Below are 20106 nucleotides of genomic sequence, written 5' to 3'. Positions count from 1 at the left end.
CCCCACCCCTCACTTTCCCTCTCCCTCCTGGCCCTGGTAACCACTAATAAACTTTGGTCTCTATATTTGTCTTTTCTTGTCTTTTTATATAAGTGAGATCATACAATATGTCTTTTTGTAACTGAGTTATTTCACTTAGCGTAACGTCTGGGATGTGGTATGTTTGTTTACATCTCTACCAAGATGCTTACAAAGGCAGAGAGGTAAATCCCCAATAGGAAACTGGGCTGCTACTAGGAAGGGGGAATGGTTGTTGACACTCATCAAACAACTATGAGCACCACACTATACCAAGACTAGATTATAAGTTTCTGTGTTATATTGTAAACTCCTGTAATAGGTTGAAGAGTGTCACCCGAAATTCATGTCCACCCAGAACTACAGTATATGGCCTTACATGGAAGTAAGGTCTTGGCAGATGCAATTAGTTAAGGATAGAGGTGAGGTCGTATCAGATTAGGGGGAGACCCTAAATCCAATGACAGTGTCTTTCTTAGAGACAGAAAAAAGGACACACTGAGAAGATGATATGAAGTTGGAGGCAGAGATTGGAGTGATGTGTCTATAAGCCAAGCAATGCCAAGGACTGCTGGTAACCACCAGAGAGGCATTGGATGTTTTCTTCCTCAGAGCCTCTAGAAAGAACCAACCCTTATTTTGGCTTCCTAATCTGTGAGAGAATGTATTTCTATTGTTAAAAGCCATTCAATTTGTGGTAATTTGCTATGGCAGTATTGGAAACTAATACAGCCCCTAATAGCAGTTTCTTTGTTCAGAACCTTAAGTGGTAATACCATGAAAGTAGGTGCTTAGTAAACGTATTTTTATGTAGTGAATAAAAGTTCTGTTTTTCTATTTCACAAGAAAATAGCTCTATGAATGGTTTAATTCATTTATTCCACAAAGAGCTGTTGAGAATGCGTTGGGCTAGGGACTGAAAATATAGTGATGAACAAATTAGACAGAGTCCCTGTTCTCATGGATCTTACATTCAGAGAGGAAAACAGTTAACTGACAAGTATTCAAGGCATATTTGGTTGATATCAGGGCTATGAAGAAAGTGAAACTGGATGATTTGATCTAGAGTGAGAGACAGGAAGCAGGAGCCGGTTGAGAAGGGTTGGCCAAACAAGACCTCCCCAAGAAATGAGCAGAAAACTGAGACCCGGATTAGGAGAAGGAGCCAGACACTCCTGACCTGGGCAAATAGCATTCCAGGCAGAGCGAACTGAAGAGCCAGAGGAGAGTGACACTGATGAGTAGGAGGAGATGAGGTGGGGAGACAGGCAGAGCCACATGAGGACTCCTGGTCTAAGTCACGTAAAGGAAGGGGAGGGATGTAAGTAGGTGAGTAACACCACCTGATCTAAATGTTTAAAGTCAGACTGACTGCTGGGTGGAGAAAAGATCGCAGAAGGGGCAAAAGGAGTTGTTACTGTGTGCAATGGAGTCGATTTTGACTCATAGCAACCCCATGTGACAGAGTAGAACTGCCCCACAGGGTTTCCTAGGCTGTAATCTTTATGGAGGAGCCCCAGCGATGCAGTGGTTAACCCTACGATGACCCAATTATTTTCTGCTTTGAATTTTTTGTTGCTACCATGTGTTTTCATTAATGGAAGCATGCTGAATCATTGAATGTGTCTGAAGTTTTGGTAGCTAGTATGGATTTTTTTTTGTTGCACCCTCCCACAAGCCTACCCTAAGTGTTTACTAGTATATATGAAGTACCACTAATTATAACTGGGGTCTATTGGTACATATGTGTGACAAATAAAAATTTTCAAAAAGCCTATTTTTCCTACCCAAAATTCAGACACCTCATACAATACCCAGTAAAAACAGTAATTTGTGGCATATGTCTGTTTCTTCAGTTTCAAACAGTCATAAAGGCCCGTGCCTTGTGGCAGCATGCACTGTCAGCTTCCCAATAAACCCTAGAGGCTGAAAAAGTTCATGGTTGCTGTATGTACTACTAGGCATGAAAGGGTTTTGAAGTGCTTGGCTGTAACCAAAAGATTGGTGGTTTGAACCCACTAGCCACTCCAAGGGAGAAAAATGTGGCAGTCTGCTTCTGTAAAGATTTACAACCTTAGAAAGCCTATGAGGCAGTTCTACTCTGTCCTAATGGGTCACTATGAGTCAGAATTGACTGGAAGGCAGTTGGTTTGGTTTGGTTTGGTTTGGTTTTTTTGGAATCCTTATGGGAGCAGATCACCAGGTGTTTTCTCCCATGGAGCCACTGGGTTCTAACCACCAACCTTTCGGTTAGCAGCTAGGTGCTCAATCACTGCAGCACCCGGGCTCCTTGGAAAAGGAGTAGGGGGGTAGATCTGGGAGACTGTACCATTAGGCTACGTGAAAGTAGGTGGAGCTCTGATTAGGTTCGTTATAGTGGCAGTGTAGAGAAGTGAACTAATTCAGAATATGTGTGAGGTAGAGTTTGACAGGACTAGTAAATATTCATTGAACCATTAAGTGCCTTCTCTTGGCCTAGCAGTACTTTAAATTTTATAAAGGATACAAAAAAAAAATTATATTACCAAATAATAGTGAGGAGTATTGTTCCATTGGAGCCCCCAGAAGTTCTATGCTAATGGACTGTTTCTTTTGACAAAATGTCTCATATCTGAAAATATGAATAAGAATTTCTCAATCTCTTTTCCAGTCACTATACTCCTCTTCATTTTTATTCTTAACCTGACTCTTCTTCCACTATAAGATGTAAACCAGCAGTTTATTCTATTTTCCTATATGCCTTTATTTCCCCCCTTTTCACCATACCTATGGTTTTCTACAGTGTTTTTGTTTGTTTGTTCTGGACCTTGGCTGTAGCTTTTGTGGTGAATTCTTATTTTTATATTTTCAGATAAGAGATATTCTGTCAATAGAAAGCACAGTAAACTGATGTAGAATTTCTGGGGACCCCTATGGGACAATAGGGCAAACAAAGACAACATATGAGAACTGCTGGAAGAAAGAGACCAGTATAGAACGAAGAACCCACAGCAACAGCCGATCTCTGAAGATGCCATGATTTAAAAAAAAAAAAACTTTGGGGAGCAATGGGCAAAAATTAGAAAGAAAAAAACATATGACATACAGAAAAGTTGACATTGTAAGTTTATACTCTGAGCTTCTAAATGCAATGACAGATGAAACTTAAAAAGAGGAAACTTTAAAAACACAGATGCTATCAAAAACAAGAGGAATATCTCCATGTGTCAGAAATGGACCAGGAACACAAAATTCCATCAGTGACACTGAAGCTGCAGGTTTGCTGGACTCAGGATCCGGAAGTCGGCAGAGGCAAGCCTGGGGAGTCAGTTGCTGTGAGTAACGGGGTTTGAGAATGCCCCTTGAGAGGCAAGGGTAAAGACAGGCTCCTTGCTTGAGAAGCTGGGGTGGGCTTCACTTCATGAAAAGAAGCGAAAAAAAGTGGCTACTAACTGCTGTTTAGGACCATAGCTCTGAAACTTAAAAAGTAAGAAGGAGCAGACATGGACTCATAGCTAACACTTGGGCCAAGTTGTCCCCAGGCTTAGTGACTGGATATGTGATATCCCCCCAAAATAAAGGTGGGACCTTTGAACCACCAATATAATAGCTGGTTTTGAGTTGCAGACTGTGGCAGAGGGGAAGTGGGGTGTGAAAGGAGAACATATAACTATCTGACAAAGAGGGCAGAGCATGTAGAGACAGGAAGAATGCAAAGAGTTGTTAAATTTCTACTCAAGATGAACCTACAAACCAAATTGCCAAAATACACACAACACAAAATCTATCACTGATAAAGACATCAACAAAAATCAATAATGAGGAAATATAAAGTCCCTCCAGACACAATGACAATAATGGAGCAATGTGAAAATCACTTCAAAATAAGTATGTTTATGATTCTCAGAAGGAGCCCTGGAGGCACAATGGTTAAGTGCTCAGCTGCTAATCAAAAGAGAAAAGACCAGCTGCACTGTGGGAGAAAAGACCAGGCAATCTGCTCCTGTAAAGATTACAGCCTAGGAAACCTTATGGGGCAGTTCAGTCCTATAGGGTCGCTATGAGTTAGAATCAACTCAATGGCACACAACAACAATGTGATCCTCAAAGACAAAAATGGAAGTGTGACAATCATTAAAAAGGTCAAGCAATTATAAAATCAAAGCAGAAATAAAATAATAGAAAAATACGGGAAAAAAATTAGAACACCTATATCTGTCTGTAAGGAGCAGGCAATGTTCAGCTGTAGTTAAACGTGTTAAGTTCCTTCTCTTGTCCAGCAAGTGGCCAGAGATAAATTTTAGGTGATTTTGTTTGTTTGTTTTTAAGTTTAGGTAAATACATAAGCTAACAATTTAAGGGTAACTGATGGTACAGTAAGGAGCCCTGGTGGTGTAGTGATTAAAGTGCTCAGCTGCTAAATGAAATGTTGGCAGTTTGAACCCACCAGCTGCTCTGCAGAAGAAAGATATGGCAGTCTGCTTCTGTAAAGATTATGGCCTTGGAAACCCTATGGCAGTTCTGCTCTGTCACAGGAGGTCACTATGACTTGAAATGCACTCGACCAAAAAACCAAACCAAACCCACTGCCGTCGAGTTGGTTCCGACTCATAGCGACCCCATAGGACAGGGCAGAACTGCCCCATAGAGTTTCCAAGGAGCGCCTGGTGGATTTGAACTGCCAACCTCTTGGTTAGCAGCTGTAGCACTTAACTACTGCACCACCAGGGTTTTCATGCACTTGGCAGCACCTAAAAACAACAACTAATACATATATACATAATTTTGTATATATACATACTCTGTTCTATAGACTCACAGCGACCCAATAGGACAGAGTAGAATTGCTCTATAGGGTTTCCAGGGAGCAGCCGGTGGATTCGAACTGCTGACCTTTTGGTTAGCAGCCAAGCTCTTAACCACTGCACCACCAGGGCTACTTCTGAGGAAAAAGAAGAAAGAAAATGTCATGCCTTGCTCTATCTGAGCATTCCACTGTTTTTGGACATTTTGGCCCTACTGACTTCAAACAGCAGTTTATAAGAAACATTCTTTGGAGATCAGGACCCTCTGAGTTACTAGAAAGCCTTCAACACCATTAAAAGCAAATAAAGAAAAGCATGGTAGAGGGAAGAGAAATGGCAAGACAAAATAAAATTCATACACATTTTGACATCATGGTCCAAGACCTGGATCAAAGAGAGAAGGGATCCTGGGTTCTAGGGCCCAGGATCATCCACGCCAGCTGAGACATTGCTCCAGGAAGAGGGCTGGGTTTTCTCTTAGATGACAGCACCACTGGCCTGGGCTGGGGGAGGCAGACTAGTTTCCTTCAGAAGAACAGCTCTCTGTGATTAGAAGTTTTGACCAGAGTACAGGTCTCAGTCCAAGGATGTCCACACCCTCATCTTTAGAATTTGTGAACATATTACCTTACACTATAAAAGGGACTTCACAAATGTGATTAAGGCCTGTCCAATGGGGAAAGTATCCTGAATTATCCAGGTAGACCCAATTTAATCACATGAGTCCTTAAAGTGGAAAACATTCCTGAATGTGGTCAGAGGCGGTGTGACCACGGAAGAAGGGTCAGAGAGATGCAAAGTTGTTGCCTTTGAAGACTGAGGAGGGGGAGCCACAAACCAAGGAATGTGGGTGACCTCTAGAAGCTGGAAAAGTCAAGGAAACAGATTCTTCCTTAGAGTCTCTGTAAGAAACCAGCTCTGCTGACACCTTGACTTTAACCCAGTGAGATGGACTTTGGACTTCTGACCTACAGAGCTGTAAGATAATAAGTCTGTGTTGTTTTAAGCTACTAAGTTTGTGTTGATTTGTTTCAGCAACAGTGGGAAATTAAAACAACATGCATAATAGGCATGGTGCCCAGAGGATGCAGTGGTTCTCTAGAGTACAGAAGGGGGTACTCTAAGGCCAAGTTCCTCTCAGGATAGATATCATCTAGGGAGCTCCGTGAATGACTTTTTGCTAGAGTTGGGGAACTGCTGGGGAGGCAGAAGGCCCACTCACTCTAAGCCTCACCTGGGGTCACAGGCACATGCCAACTCCTGGGCAGACAGTGGAGAGAGCTACTGAGAATATCCCCACAGTGTGATGGTAAAAAAAAAAAAAGTTGCCATCAAGTTCGACTCATAGCAACCCTATAGGACAGAGTAGAACTGCCCCATAGGGTTTCTAAGGAGCAGCTGGCCGACCTTTTGGTCAGCAGCCTAGCTCTTAACCACTACATCACCAGGGCTCCACAGTGTGATGGTGCCACACGTGAATGATCTGGTTTCTATGCCCAGGACAGAGCTGTAAACTCCCAGTGACTGGACTATCTCATGGGGCTTGCAGAGAAACTATAACTCTGAGTTGGCTGGATTAAGGTTTACTTGCAGAGAGAGAGTATGGGGAGTGGTAATAGCTGACCTGGGATTGTGAAGAAAGCAGAACTCCAGACCTACAATTCTTGAAGCTAAACTTCAGTGGCATCTCTGGTGGGCATGGCCCTCAGCTGCTGCAGGGACTCTGGTGACATTGTATCTTTGTGAACTGACAGCTCCCCAGGTACAAGCCTTGCTTCTGTGTAGAGTGCTAACCAATGGGGGCTTCACAGCATGGTGTAGTCAAGAGCATACAGGCAATGATTTTAGGAAGGAAGGGTATTTGTGGGTCCAAGATAGCACAGCCTCAGATTCCTGGGTTATTAGAGAACAAAGAAAATTTGGAAATGGTAGAAATGAAAGTGTGTCAGGACGTGCCTTATCACCAAGAAGGCAGACAGGAAAAAGTACACAAAGCAGTCAGGAAGAAAAGAGACAGCTGCCTGCCAGACAAGGCAGCTGTGGACCCTGTCAGTTCAGCCTCACATGCAGAGAGAGGCCCATCTCATCCTAGGAAGGCTGCAGTGACAGCAGTAGCACTTGTTACACTGGACAGAATGAAAAGCTGCCACTGGTGAGAGGGGAAAACACCCCTCAAGTCCACCCAACTAACAGATTTGGTTGATAAGAGGAAACTGATCCTCCCAGCAAAGGGTCCTGCTATTCTGCCCACGGTAGCCTAACCAAGTCACATCTTTGCAAATAGATTATTTTCTTATCTATGGAAATGTCTCCTTTGCAAGGACAGGCCATTTGAATATGTGGAAAGTATCATAAAGGTCTGGCTTTGCTAGTGCAGGTAATAGTCTACCAAGAAATAGTCCACCAGATAATAGCTGGAAAGTTATAGCTGGAAGCTTATTTTCAACAGTTTATGATGTCAGTAAGGGATTCTACCCAAAGGCAAGAAAATAAATCCACTTTATGATTCTAATTGGACAGAGCAGAGCGAACAAGTAAGCTAGTAACAGATGGGGACAACCAGGTGTCCCATGCAATCCTGGAGGCAGGGTGGGGAGCAGATGGTACATAATGAAGTTCAGCTCAAGCTACACAAGAGATGGAGCCCAAAATTCAACAACCAGTTCCACAGCTGAGCCAACATTCTGAGGGAGTAGGTGGGTAATAACGGAGGCCAGAGCCGGGGTTCTGAGGTAGGACGCCACCTGGGAATTTTATCAAAAGGCTTATTTAGTGGAAGTCATTGAGTTTTTTTATTTGACCTGACGTAGAATGTTAAGGTGATTTTTGCTCAAGGGCATCCTAAAGACCCTGCCAGACATTTGACAAACATATGATAAGCATATCCAGTGTGATTATGACCATTGGGCTATATAGCCTACATTCCCCCATTTGTTTCAAGGCTTAAGGCCTCGGCTCTTTAGTATCTCTAGGAGGAAAAACATATTGACTTTTAAGATAATTTCTATTTCCATTAGGTGATACAGCTCTGCTATCTTCTTTCTCCACATTTTATAGATTTTTATCTCTATGTACATTTCTACTTTGTTTTATTTTATTTTACATGGCGGTTTTTTTTTATCTAGACACTACAGAAAGTATGCAGCAGCTGCAGAATTATTCTTCTCTGTGTCTGGCAAGAACTTCCTACACTTTAAGTCTAGAGTGGGGCTCTAAGAACATACGAATTTGGAAAATGGTGCGAGGAATAACAATTTTAAAAGACATTTAACTTTTAGAGGAAAATGTAAGGGGATATGGTTAAGACTTTGACGTAGGGAAGGATTCTTAAATAAGACACCAAACACACAAAGTATAAAGGAAAAGATTAGTAAAAAGCTATATTTTAGAAAATAACATCCCTGAAGAAAGATAAGAGGAATGATGATTGTTTCTCAAAAACGGAAGTTTAAGAGATGGTGAAATGATTGCACTGAAATTTTGCTACATAATCCACATTAAATGCACTGGCTTAGTTATTGAATGTGCCAGACATTACTTCACCTAGTTTCACCCACAACATGAACTTTCTGACTGGAATTTCCCCCACAAAAGATGAACCAAACAGAAATAGCTTCCATATGAGGAACAATGTCCTGATAGGAAAAGAACTACTGAAATGATTATGGTATACTCACACAATGGAATACTATGCATCGATAAAGAACAGTGAGGAATCTGTGAAACATTTCATAACATGGAGGAACCTGGACGGCATTATGCTGAGTGAAATTAGTCAGTTGCAAAAGGACAAATATTGTATAAAACCACTATTATAAGAACTTGAGAAATAGTTTAAACTGAGAAGAAAACATTCTTTTGTGGTTACGAGAGGGGGGAGGGAGGGAAGGTGGGAGAGGGGCATCCACTAATTAGATAGTAGATAAGAACTACTTTAGGTGAAGGGAAAGACAGCACACAATACAGGGGAGGTCAGCACAATTGGACTAAACCAAAGGCAAAGAAGTTTCCTGAATAAACTGAATGCTTCGAAGGCCAGCGTAGCAGGGGCAGCGGTCTAGGGACCATGGTTTCAGGGGACATCTAAGTCAATTGGCATAAAATCCATTAACGGAATATTCTGCATCCCACTTTGAAGAGTGGCGTCTGATGCCTTAAACACTAGCAAGCAGCCATCTAAGATGCATCAATTGGTCTCAACCCACCTGAATCAAAGGAGAATGAAGAACACTAAGGACACAAGGCGATTACGAGCCCAAGAGACAGAAAGGGCCACATGAACCAGAGATGACATCATCCTGAGACCAGAAGAACTAGATGGTGCCTGGCTAAAACCGATGACTGCCCTGATAGGGAACACAAGAGAACCCCTGAGGGAGCAGGAGAGCAGTGGGATGCAGACCCCAAATTCTCAAAAAAAGACCAGACTTAATGGTCTGACTGAGACTGGAAGGACCCCGGTGGTCATGGCCCCCAGACCTTCTGTTGCCCCAGGACAGGAACCATTCCCAAAGCCAACTCTTCAGACATGGATTGGACTGGACAATGTGTTAGAGAGGGATGCTGGTGAGGAGGGAGCTTCTTGGATCAGGTGGACACTTGAGACTATGTTGGCATCTCCTGCCTGGAGGGGAGGTGAGAGGGTGGAGGGGCTTAGAAGCTGGCAAAATGGACACGAAAAGAGAGAGTGGAGGGAGAGAGCGGGCTGTCTCATTAGGGGGAGAGTAATTGGGAGTGTGTAGCAAGGTGTATATGGGTTTTTGTGTGAGAGACTGACTTGACTTGTAAACTTTCACTTAAAGCACAATAAAAATTATTAAAAAAAAAAAAAAGAACTACTGAAATGTATTTCTGAAGGAAGTTGCCAGACTTGGTGTGTGCCTTTTTTCCTAGAATGAGAACACATTTCTCCCCACAGAGCACTGAAACTATAAAAATTGTCTGCCCTTCACTAAGACTAATATTACTGCCTTAAAGCAGATTTATAATATCTAGTTTATCTTCTGAATTAGTAGCTCTTAACCAAGGGTTTATATTAGAATCATCTGGAGAATTTGGAAATAAAAAAATACACATTTTAGACTCCATCCTAGCGATGTTGATTCAGTAAGTCTGGCTGGGGCCTGGCATCTATATTTAAAAGAAAAAAAAAATTCCCCAGGTCTTTCTGGTCTGAAGCCTGGTTCAGAGTTACAGTGGCAGACCTTTGGACTCTTGACTATGATTAAGCATTCTGCTTTTGATCACTCTGTACCTGAATCCTTATGACTGATCCCCACCCACGTTCTTCCATCTGTTTGCTAGGTCCTTGATCAGTAACCCATACATGCAAATCATACTGAACAAATAATGTGTGGAGCAAAGAGGTGGTCTGTTAGCACTGAGTCACTAGCATATAATGATAACAGAATTAGAAGAGTCAGAAGGTAAGAAAATGCTGGGAAAGAAATTTATAAAGGGCCTGGAGCATTTTTTTTTTTTTTTTTTTTGGAAGCATATCCAGGGACCTTAGTGGTTCAGTGGTTAAAAGGCTCAGCTGCTAATCAAAAGGTTGGTAGTTTGAACCCATCAGCCACTTGATGTGAGAGAGTTGTGAAAGTCCACTTCCATAAAGATTTACAGCTTTAGAAATGCAGTTCTACTCTGTCCTATAGGGTTGCTGTAAGTCAGAATTGACTCAATGGCAGTAGGTTTGGTTTTTTGAGCTTGGAAGCACATCAAGACTCAGGCTTAAAAGAGGAAGCAATGGAGGAGATGAGGGTAAGTGTTGCTCTAGGCCCTCCTCGTCTCCACTTGCAAGCCTCTTCAATAAAGCTTTGCTCATGTGAGGGGAAAAAAAAATAGGAAGCAATGGAACAGCTACTTGTCAAAAGGGAGGAAATGTCTAAATTCTTATTCTCCTCTATCTTTTTTTTTAATAATATTTTATTGTGTTTTAGGTGAAAGTTTACATAGTAAGTTAGGTTCCCCTTTAACAATTTTATACAAATTGTTCTGTGCCATTGGTTACATTTTCCACATTGCGTCAACATTCTCATTATTTCCATTCTGTTTGTTCCTTTCCATTGATCTAGTTTCCTTTCCCCTCCTTACCATCTCATCTTTGCTTTTGGGTAACTGTTGACCCTTTGGTCTCATATAGTTAATTGTTTAAGGGAGCACATTACTTGAGGGTGATATTGTTTATTTTATAAGCCAATCTATTATTTGGCTGAAAGGTGATCTGCTCTCTTTATCCTTTTGCAGAACATTAACCAGTCATCATGGAGTTGATTCCAACTCCTGGGAACCCCATGTGTGTCAGAGTAGAACTGTGCTCCATAGGGTTTTCAATAGCTGACTTTTCAGAAGTAGATAAACACAACTTTCTGCCAGGCCTTTCTTCCAAGGAGCCTCTGGGTGGACTGGAACTTCCAACCTTTGGGTTTGCACTACCCAGAGACATATTACATAATTCCTCCACAGCTGTCTCGTAAGTAACAGCTTCCCATTGGTTGCTTAGTCTCCGCAGGACTCTAATACAAAGTTTCTCTTATTTCCCTTTCCAAGAGCTGAGGGGACAAATTCCCTTCCGGTTACTCTGTTGTTACTTCCACGTGTACTCTGCATTGTAATCTCCACCCACACCTATTAAGGTTTATTTCCTCTCCAATCTCCTCAGGCAGGCTACACTTTCTGTAACAGAGGTTATGCCTCTTCCCTGCTTACCATCTTTCAAAGTTAGCAGAGGAAGTTTAGACAGACAAGAAAAATTATTATTTCCTCCACACTCCAATCTTTGATGCTCATGCTTGGATGGATGAGATTAAAGTGGTTGAGAAGAGAGAGGCTCAGGGAGGGGCTCTCAAATTCATCAACATCTTTGCCTATGGTCTGATGATTTCTAAAAACTACTTCAACTTCCCTCAGAGATGATCTCCTTTTGCCTCTAAAATAAACAATTTGATGCGCTATGGCAAATGCTGGGGTTGAACTTTTAATATTTGTTTGAGGTTTGACAAAGACTGTTGGGTTTAAAGAAAGAAATGGAAAGAAAGAAACCCTTGACTAAGCTACTGAGGCAACATATGAAATGAAATTTTTAAGAGCCTTCTAAGAATTTTATCAAATTTTAACATTACTATAAATGTCTTACTGCCTCCAAAATATCTGAGTGTAATAAATCCATGTGGGAAGTTTTGAGTATGGCCATTAGAACTAATAGTAAGCCAGACATGAGGATACAGGTAATCATGTTATTAATTATAGACTATAGAAGATTAGACACCAATTAACACTGCATTGAGATTACTTTTATTAACTTTATTATCCAAGAATAACCATCGCCAAATCTGTAGTGCCCAGGCCTCTTTCTGAATAGATCTGGGTAATGCTCTTGTAGTTTCAACCTGTTGCTGTCAAGTCAATTCCAACTCATACTAGCCCTACAGGACAGAGTAGAACTGCCCACAGAGTTTTCAAGGAGCAGCTGGTGAATTCAAATTACCAACATTTTGGTTAGAAGCCAAGCTCTTAACCAAGACTTAAATTCTCTTTCCTGTTTCAACTTTTGGGCTTTTTGGACTGGCTTAGGGAAAGCTGGAAACCCTGGTGGTGTAGTGGTTAAGTGCTATGGCTGCTAACCAAAAGATCGGCAGTTCCAATCCGCCAGGCACCCTTGGAAACTCTATGGGGCAGTTCTACTCTGTCCTATAGGGTCGCTAATGAGTTGGAATAGACTCGATGGCAACAGGTTTTTTTTTTTTTTGTTAAGGGAAAGTTTGCATAAAATTAAAGGTAAATGAAAAGCCTAAATAACTTTTGGAACTCTGGGAACATTTTAAATGTTTGTAGAATTAATTATTGGGAGTCCCAGGGTATCGCAAACAGTTAACGCACTTGACTGCTAACCAAAAAACTGGAGGTTCGAACCCATCAGAGGTACCTTGAAAGAAAGTCCTGGTGATCTGCTTCCAAAAATTCAGCCATTGACCCAGAGGTCACCTTTTAACTAAATAACAGATTGGCTCATTAAATAAACAATATCACCCATGAGTACTGTGCTCCCTTTATAGAAAAACAAGCAAAAAATTCATCTATTTGAGACCAAACAGTCAACATTTACCCTAAAGCAAATATGAGAAGGTTGGGTGGGGGTGGGAGGGAGGAAAGAAGCAAGAATAATGGAAACAGAACAACCAGAATGCAAATAATGACAATGTTGACGCAATGTGGAAAATGTAACCAACATCACTGAACAGTATGTGTAGAAATTGATAAACGGGAACCTAATATGCTGTGTAAACTTTCACCTAAAACTCAATAAAATATTATTAAAAAAAAATCAACAATTGAAAACCCTATGGAGCACAGTTCCAATAGCATCAGTAGAGGGGTCATGGGGGTTGCAGACCACATCAGGTGGCTGTCAGAGGGGCTGACACCAAAATGACTGTCTATAAAATCTTTGTATGGTGTTTCAGCAGAAATTAATTAGTTTTTATAAAAATATCACTGTAGTCAGTTACAGGGAAACCCTGGTGGCATAGTGGTTAAGTGGTATGGCTCCTAACCAAAAGGCTGGCAGTCGGAATCCACTAGGTGCTTCTTGGAAACTCTATGGGGAAATTGTACTCTGTCTTATAAGGTCACTATGGGTCGGCATCAACTCGACAGCTAAGGGGTAGTTAGTTACTATAACAAAAACATTTTTTGTAAGCTCAGCTTATATGTATCAATATACCTACAAAGCTAAAACCCTATGGTAATTCACTTTTTGAACCTTCTAATGAACTCCAGTCAGAGCTGTCATTATTATTCAATTACATTCATGCTTTGAATCATACGATTTTGTCTGCACATGCTACAAGCATGTGCTGCTGTTTTCATTTCTGCCAGTGTTTTTAGTCCCAGATTTTGTCAATTTTCTAGTGCTTTAGCTACAACATTGTGGTAGTTAGTATTTGTGAATCTTTATCAATAACTTTTTTGAGAATGAAATACTCATTAAAGGAAAAGAAGGAGTGATATGTGGGGATTACGATTCTATGAGTAACATTAGTACAAAAAACATTACTAAGGATTCTGTATGGTCTGGTACGGGAGGAGGTCCATGGGGGGGATGATACCATGAGTTACCGCACTGCCACCACTGCACGGTTCTAGTGCCACCACTGCACAGTTCTACTCTGACACATATGGGGTCACTATGAATCAACTTGACAGAAACTGGTCTATTTGTCTTACTTAATGTATGTCATCACAACCAATGATGATTTCTCCCATAGTTTATTCTGTTCCAGCCTTTAATGACAGTTGCAAAAATTTGCAAAAATTATCTGGTTCCTCTGCTGCCACATAGAGACTTGAGTTCTGATTCTTTTTTCTCTATCAGTTACTTTTGTTGGTATTGAAAGACACAGAATAAGCAAGAGCAGGTGTTTCTGTTTAAAGTGATTCTCCACAGAAATTTCATTAACTTCCAAGAGTTAGTAGGTCAACAAATATTTGTCAAGTGCCAATTGTGTGCCAAGCACTGTTCTGGGCAATGAGGATACTATGGAAATCAACACAGATAAAGGACCTACCTCTTCAAGGAGGGAAAGAGATTGTCGTTGTTGTTGGGTGCCATGGAGTCCATTCTGATTCATAGTGACCCCATGTACAACAGAATGTGCCATCCTCACAATCGTTGTTATGCTCGAGACCATTGTTGCAACCATTTCGTCAATACACCTTGTTGAAGGTCTTCCTCTTTTTTGCTGACCCTCTACTTTACCGAGCATGATGTCCTTCTCCAGGGATTGGTCCCTCTTGATAACATCTCCAAACTATGTGAAACATAGTCTCACCATCCCTGCTTCTCAGGAGCATTCTGGTTGTACTTCTTCCAAGACAGGTTTGTTCATTCTTTTGGCAGTCTATGGTATATTCAAGATTCTTTGCCAACACCATAATTCAAAGGCGTCAATTCTTTTTCAGTCTTCCATATTCATTGTCCAGCTTTCACAAGCATATGAGGTGACTGAAAACACCATGGCTTTAGGTCAGGCGCACCTTAGTCTTCAAGGTGACATCTTTGCTTTTTAACACTTAAAGAGGTCTTTTCCAGATTTGCCAAATGCAATATGTCATTTGATTTCTTAACTGCGGCTTCCATGCATGTTGATCGTGGAACCAAATAAATGAAATCCTTGACAACTTCAATCTTTTTTCCATTTATCATGACATTGCTTATTGGTTCAGTTCTGAGGACTTTTGTTTTCTTTATGCTGCGGTATAATCTATACTTAAGGCTGGGGCCTTTGATCTTTATCAATAAGTGCTTCAAGTCCTCCTCACTTTCAGCAAGCGAGGTTGTTTATTAGTCTCCCCCAATCCCGATGCTGCATTCTTCTCTCTATAGTCCAGCTTCTTGGATTTGCTCAACACATAGATTAAGTATGGTGAAAGGATACCAACCTGACACACACCTTTCCTGATTTTAAGCCACACAGTACCCTCTTGTTCTGTTCAAACGACTGCCTCTTGGTCTAGGTACAGGTTCCACGTGAGCACAGTTAAGTGTTCTAGAATTCCCATTCTTCTCAATGTTATCCATAATTTGTTATGATCCACAGAGTCAAATGCCTTTGCATAGTCAATAAAACACAGGTAAACATCCGTGATGGTTAAGGCTGTGTGTCAACTCGCCTGGGCCATGATTTTCAGTAGTTTGGCAGCTATATAATGATGTAATCACCTCCATGATGAGATCTGTTACAAGCAGCCAATCAGTTAAAAAGAAGTTTCCTTGGGGGTATGGCCTGAATCCAATATAGGTGACTTTCTGGCAAAGCTTGCTGGCTGTTGCTTGCTCTGGATCCTGCAGCTAGCTCCTGTTCATCTGACCTGAGCTGGGACTTCAGCTAGCAGCTTACCTGCTGTCTTGACTGCGAATCTTGGGATTCTTTGGCCTCTGTAGCGTGTGAGCCAGAGGCCTGCTGTCTGACCTGCCGATTTGGGTTCCCCAGCCCCTGCAACTACATGTGAGTCAGGACAAGCCTCCAGCCTGACCCACAGGACTTGAGACTTTCCAGCCTCTACAACTGTGTGAGCCATTTCCTTGACATAAATCTCTTTGTATATATATTTATACACTTCACTGGTTTTCCTTCTCTAGAGAACCCAGCCTAAGACAACATCTTTCTGGTATTCTCTGCTTTCAGCCAAGATCCTTCTGACATCAGCAATGATACCCCTTGTTTCATGTTCTCTTCTGAATCAGGCTTGAATTTCTGGCAGTTCTCTGTTGATATACTGGTGCAACCATTTTTTAATTATCTTCAGCAAAATTTTACCTGTGTGCAATATTAATGATATTGTTCAATAGTTTCTGCATTCTGTCCACAGTATGACAAACTGACAGACGAGTGGTGGGGAAGGAGACTAGAACCCTGAAATACATACTCTACTGGAAGCATGCTTCTGGCATGTGTGCTAATCGCTGTGCTGAGGACGTGATGGCCTCTTCAGGTCTGTCTTCAATGAGTTATGAGCCAGCCAGTTACTCCAAAGTTCTACCCATGTTGAACGTTCTAACTACAATCAGCTAAAAATCTTCTTACTCCAAAGTCAAGGTTTAAAATCTGAGGTTTTTCACTTCCTCCTTTTATTGTACAAAGTTGGTTAGTTTTACAGCTTTTTACCTCAGAGATTATTCTAATTAGAAAATGCTCTATACATTTATAAGATGCTTTCTTGAAAGGCTACTTATGAAATGAATTTGCCTGTGTGCTTGTTTTTAAACGGAAAAACTAGTAGTAAAAACAAGTGTATTTTTTGGTTTAACTTTTCATGTTCCTGGTCTCTAACCTCTTTCTAAAAAAAAAAAAAATGCGGTCAAAACCACAATTATCAAGAAGCAAGAAGCTAAGTCTTGCAACAGATTTGACAGGCTCCCGAAGTCACCATGGGTCTGTTGTATGATTTTTATAGCCTATCTTATCTAAGTCACTGATGTAACTTTCAGTTTCATAACCTAATTCTGGTTTCATTGTCTGTCTACTTAACTTCCTAAGTGCTGGCCCAAATATAAGCCTCTGCCTTTTTAACCACATTTGAGCTGTACCTGAGGTCCATGACAAGATCATAAACAGGTAAGATGTATAGAGTCCACTTTCCTCCACTGTATTTGTGAGATTGTTTCAATAGAAAACTGAAAGGAGAAAAAAACTATTGCATATTTATTTATACAAGCACATATACACACATATAAAAATACATAATATAGATATATACATATATATGTATTAAACAGATAATTTTCACGGTTTTATTTTAACAAGATCAGAAATTAATTTTTTCATTTAAAATAACAAGTAGCAGCCAAACACTGGGAGGAGTATTTAAATAAGATTCTTTGCCTGGGCAAAGTGAAATAAGAAATCCAGCTATTATAAAAGAGTTTATACCACAGTTTCTTTTATCAAATAGCTCCCGTTGAACAGAAGTACACTTCAGTATCCTGGATGACTGATAGGCAATTATGTTTTATTCAATTATTCACAAATTTTGGAACACCTGCCGTATGACCAGGACAGCACTATTTTAAGTGCTGAGGATACAAAGGTTCACAAAAACAAGGCCTTTACCTTCTAGAAGTTCATACACTGCACTGTATCAGCACTCTTAAATTGTTCTGTTTTATGGGTAGATTTGTATACCTACCTGTATATCAATACATAGTATTGGTTTTTAAATTTGCTTTAGAAAAATATTTTTATTAGGTATTGTTCACCATTTTCTTATGACTGAAATATATACTTTTGTGAATTATCTCAGACTTTTTCCTGATAAAATTAATATACATTTTTTTTGTAGAAATTTCGGGAACTTTTCTATACAGAAAAAAATTAAAATCATGTGTATTTGTACCACTCAGAGATAATCACTATTGGCATCTTCTTCCAGAATTTTTTCTATGTGTTTGATTTCAAGTAACAAAAAAAACAACTCAAAGACATTTAAAAAATAAAGAAAATTGATTGGCTCACACGAATGAGAAGTCCACAGGTAGACTGGCTTCAGGCGGGCCTTGATCCCACAGCTCAGTGTCTTCAAGGACCCTGTTTACCACCTTCTCTCTGCTGTGCCTTCCTTGGTGTCTGCATCATTCTGAGACTGGCTCCACTCATGGTCCCAAGGTGACTGCCAGCATCTTCGTGTCCCGCAGGAGAGCATCAGCATTCTAAACAAAAGTCCTGAGAGTCATTCTATTGAACTACCTCTCGGTATTAATCACTGAGTCCAAAGGGATGGAATGTACTCACTGGGCCACCTAGGTTAGTTACGTCAACCCTGGAGGCCATGAAGTCAAATTCTCTGGAAGCATATGGATTCCTAAAGAGAAACTGGTGCTGTTGGAAAGGGGGAGAGGAGACTTTAAATGTTTTTAAAGAAATCTGAAATCATATTAGACATACTCAAACAACACATTTTAAGTTACTCTGAATGTTTATACTCTTTTTATCTTTCTTTTCGTTTTTGATTAGACATTATAGACGGTTGAGTTTCTACTTTATTTCAAAAAAGAACATCTTCAAAATTACACTAGGGAATACTAAAGCTAGATAAGGATTAAAAATGTTGATGTTGATCTATATTTATGAATACAGAATGTTGAAGATAAATTATTAAATGAAAAGGGAATTACTAAAAATCTTTTCTATAAAAACCATGTGTATAATATGATTCTATTTTTCTTAAATAATCTAGGCATATAAAAATGGCACATATATAGTAAAATATTAACAGAAGGTATTGTGATTGTTACTTTGTTCTTTCCTTTCTGTATTAGCTTATCATTGTTATTTATTACTTTCATAATCAGAAAAAAATCAGAACTACTTCATTTTGGAAAAAGTAAACGTCACCAGGAATCTACATATACAACATATTTCTTCAACATTATACTCTACATTACCCCTGTCATCGTATCAAACCTTTGGTTGATTCCTCCTGTGAATCTTGAACAGCTGGAATCTAGGGCAATGGGAATACTGGTGAGTTTGAAGGCCATAGGCCCTATTTATCTGTAAATGGAGTTAAGAGTAATTTTCAGTTTTTCCTCCACTAGTCTGTATAACTTTCAGTGTTTCTTTTTTTGGTTAATGACTTAGTATAGGTTAGCACCACAGAATGATCTGCAGATAAAATAGCAGACTTAGATACTTTTCTTATGGCATTCATAGGTAATTGCTTATCTAAGGATAACTTTTCAGGGAAGTCTTTCATCTCTGTATACAGTTTGTGCCTAGAGTTTCCCTCTACAAGCTCTCTTCTCAGAAAAATTCATCTACTCCATACAGATGTCACTTCAAACCATGTCTTTAGCTCTGCTGTTTCTCTCTCCTGAGCTTCTGCTTTCTAAGTGTCTATCGGAAATCTCTATTTGGATATACTGATCCATCTATGAGTAGTTCATCTACAGGACAGTGAGTGCTTTTATTCTCATTCTCTCTCACCAACTAGCTGGGTGTTCTTAGACAAATCCCTTAACCTCCCACGGCCTCAGATGGAGAGGATGATAATAACTTCAAGAGAGAAGACCGAACTAGATAATTTCTCAAGGTTTTAGATTTTAGGTCCAAAACCAAATTCATTATCTTCTTGTAGCTGCTGCTTCCCCCATTGTGCTATTTCTTTCTTTCACCTTCAGGTAATAGAATGATAGAATATAATGGAACTTTGGAGCTGAAAAAAATGTTAGAGTTTCTCTAGCTCAATTCCTTTCCTTTATTGTAATGGATGAGGAAATAGGTTCATTAGCCCCTTCCTCTCATTTAAGGCTACCAGTTATGGAATCCTACCAGTTCATCTTTTGTAATGTCTCAGGCCTATTCCATTCTTTTCACTGTTATCACTCCAGACTAGGTCTTCATTCCCTCATGTCTTGCTTCTTCCCAAAGTCACCATACTGTTTTTCTTGCACTCAGGCTCTCTTTCAACTAACCGTAGGAAAACGTCCAGATTACATTGCCAAAAATAGTGTGATCATTATGACACGTTCTTGTGAAAAAATATTTAGTGGTTTTGTTACCGGAATAAGGTTCTTTCCTCTCACTGGTCAAGAATGAGCAGGTAAGGCACGCAGTTTTCCACACTAGCAAAGCTTTATTGAAGAGGCTTGCAGGCAGAGAAGAGGCGGGCCTAGAGCAACGTTTACCCCCATCTCACAGAACAAAACACAGGCCCAAGTTTTTAAAAGTTCTTGGGCAGAAAAAGATTCATGTTTATTCATAGACACAGGCAGGGATATGTTAACTAAAGTGCACAGGCAGCAGCT

General features: G+C 40.3%; 1 protein-coding gene and 1 long non-coding RNA gene across 10 annotated transcripts in view; one reads left to right on the top strand and one right to left on the bottom strand.

The window, feature by feature from the left end:
- Nucleotides 1-20106, top strand: part of GPR155 (G protein-coupled receptor 155) — a 100390-nt gene that overhangs the window by 4864 nt on the left and 75420 nt on the right. For 5 of the 7 annotated variants that reach the window (XM_049887478.1, XM_049887473.1, XM_049887476.1 and 2 more), the window contains exons 2-3: nucleotides 16841-16918; nucleotides 18652-18823. The exons of 1 other annotated variant lie outside the window; for it this stretch is intronic. The gene's annotated coding sequence lies outside the window, so the exon portion shown is untranslated. Of the gene's footprint in view, nucleotides 1-16172; nucleotides 16296-16840; nucleotides 16919-18651; nucleotides 18824-20106 lie in introns of all 7 variants that reach the window. One more of the 7 variants, XM_049887474.1, reaches the window with a different exon arrangement.
- The window catches only part of LOC126077811 (uncharacterized), a 56414-nt gene that overhangs the window by 34488 nt on the left and 1820 nt on the right, over nucleotides 1-20106 (bottom strand). For 2 of the 3 annotated variants that reach the window (XR_007517868.1, XR_007517867.1), the window contains exon 1: nucleotides 17816-18297. This is a non-coding gene — a long non-coding RNA (uncharacterized LOC126077811). Of the gene's footprint in view, nucleotides 1-17815; nucleotides 18298-20106 lie in introns of those variants that run through there. The other variant, XR_007517869.1, reaches the window with a different exon arrangement.

This window comes from Elephas maximus, chromosome 6 (genome assembly GCF_024166365.1).
Source record: "Elephas maximus indicus isolate mEleMax1 chromosome 6, mEleMax1 primary haplotype, whole genome shotgun sequence".
In the NCBI taxonomy this organism is placed as follows: Eukaryota; Metazoa; Chordata; class Mammalia; order Proboscidea; family Elephantidae; genus Elephas; species Elephas maximus.
The sequence above is the reverse complement of the archived record's forward strand: the minus strand, read 5'-3'. Positions and strand labels throughout refer to the sequence as shown.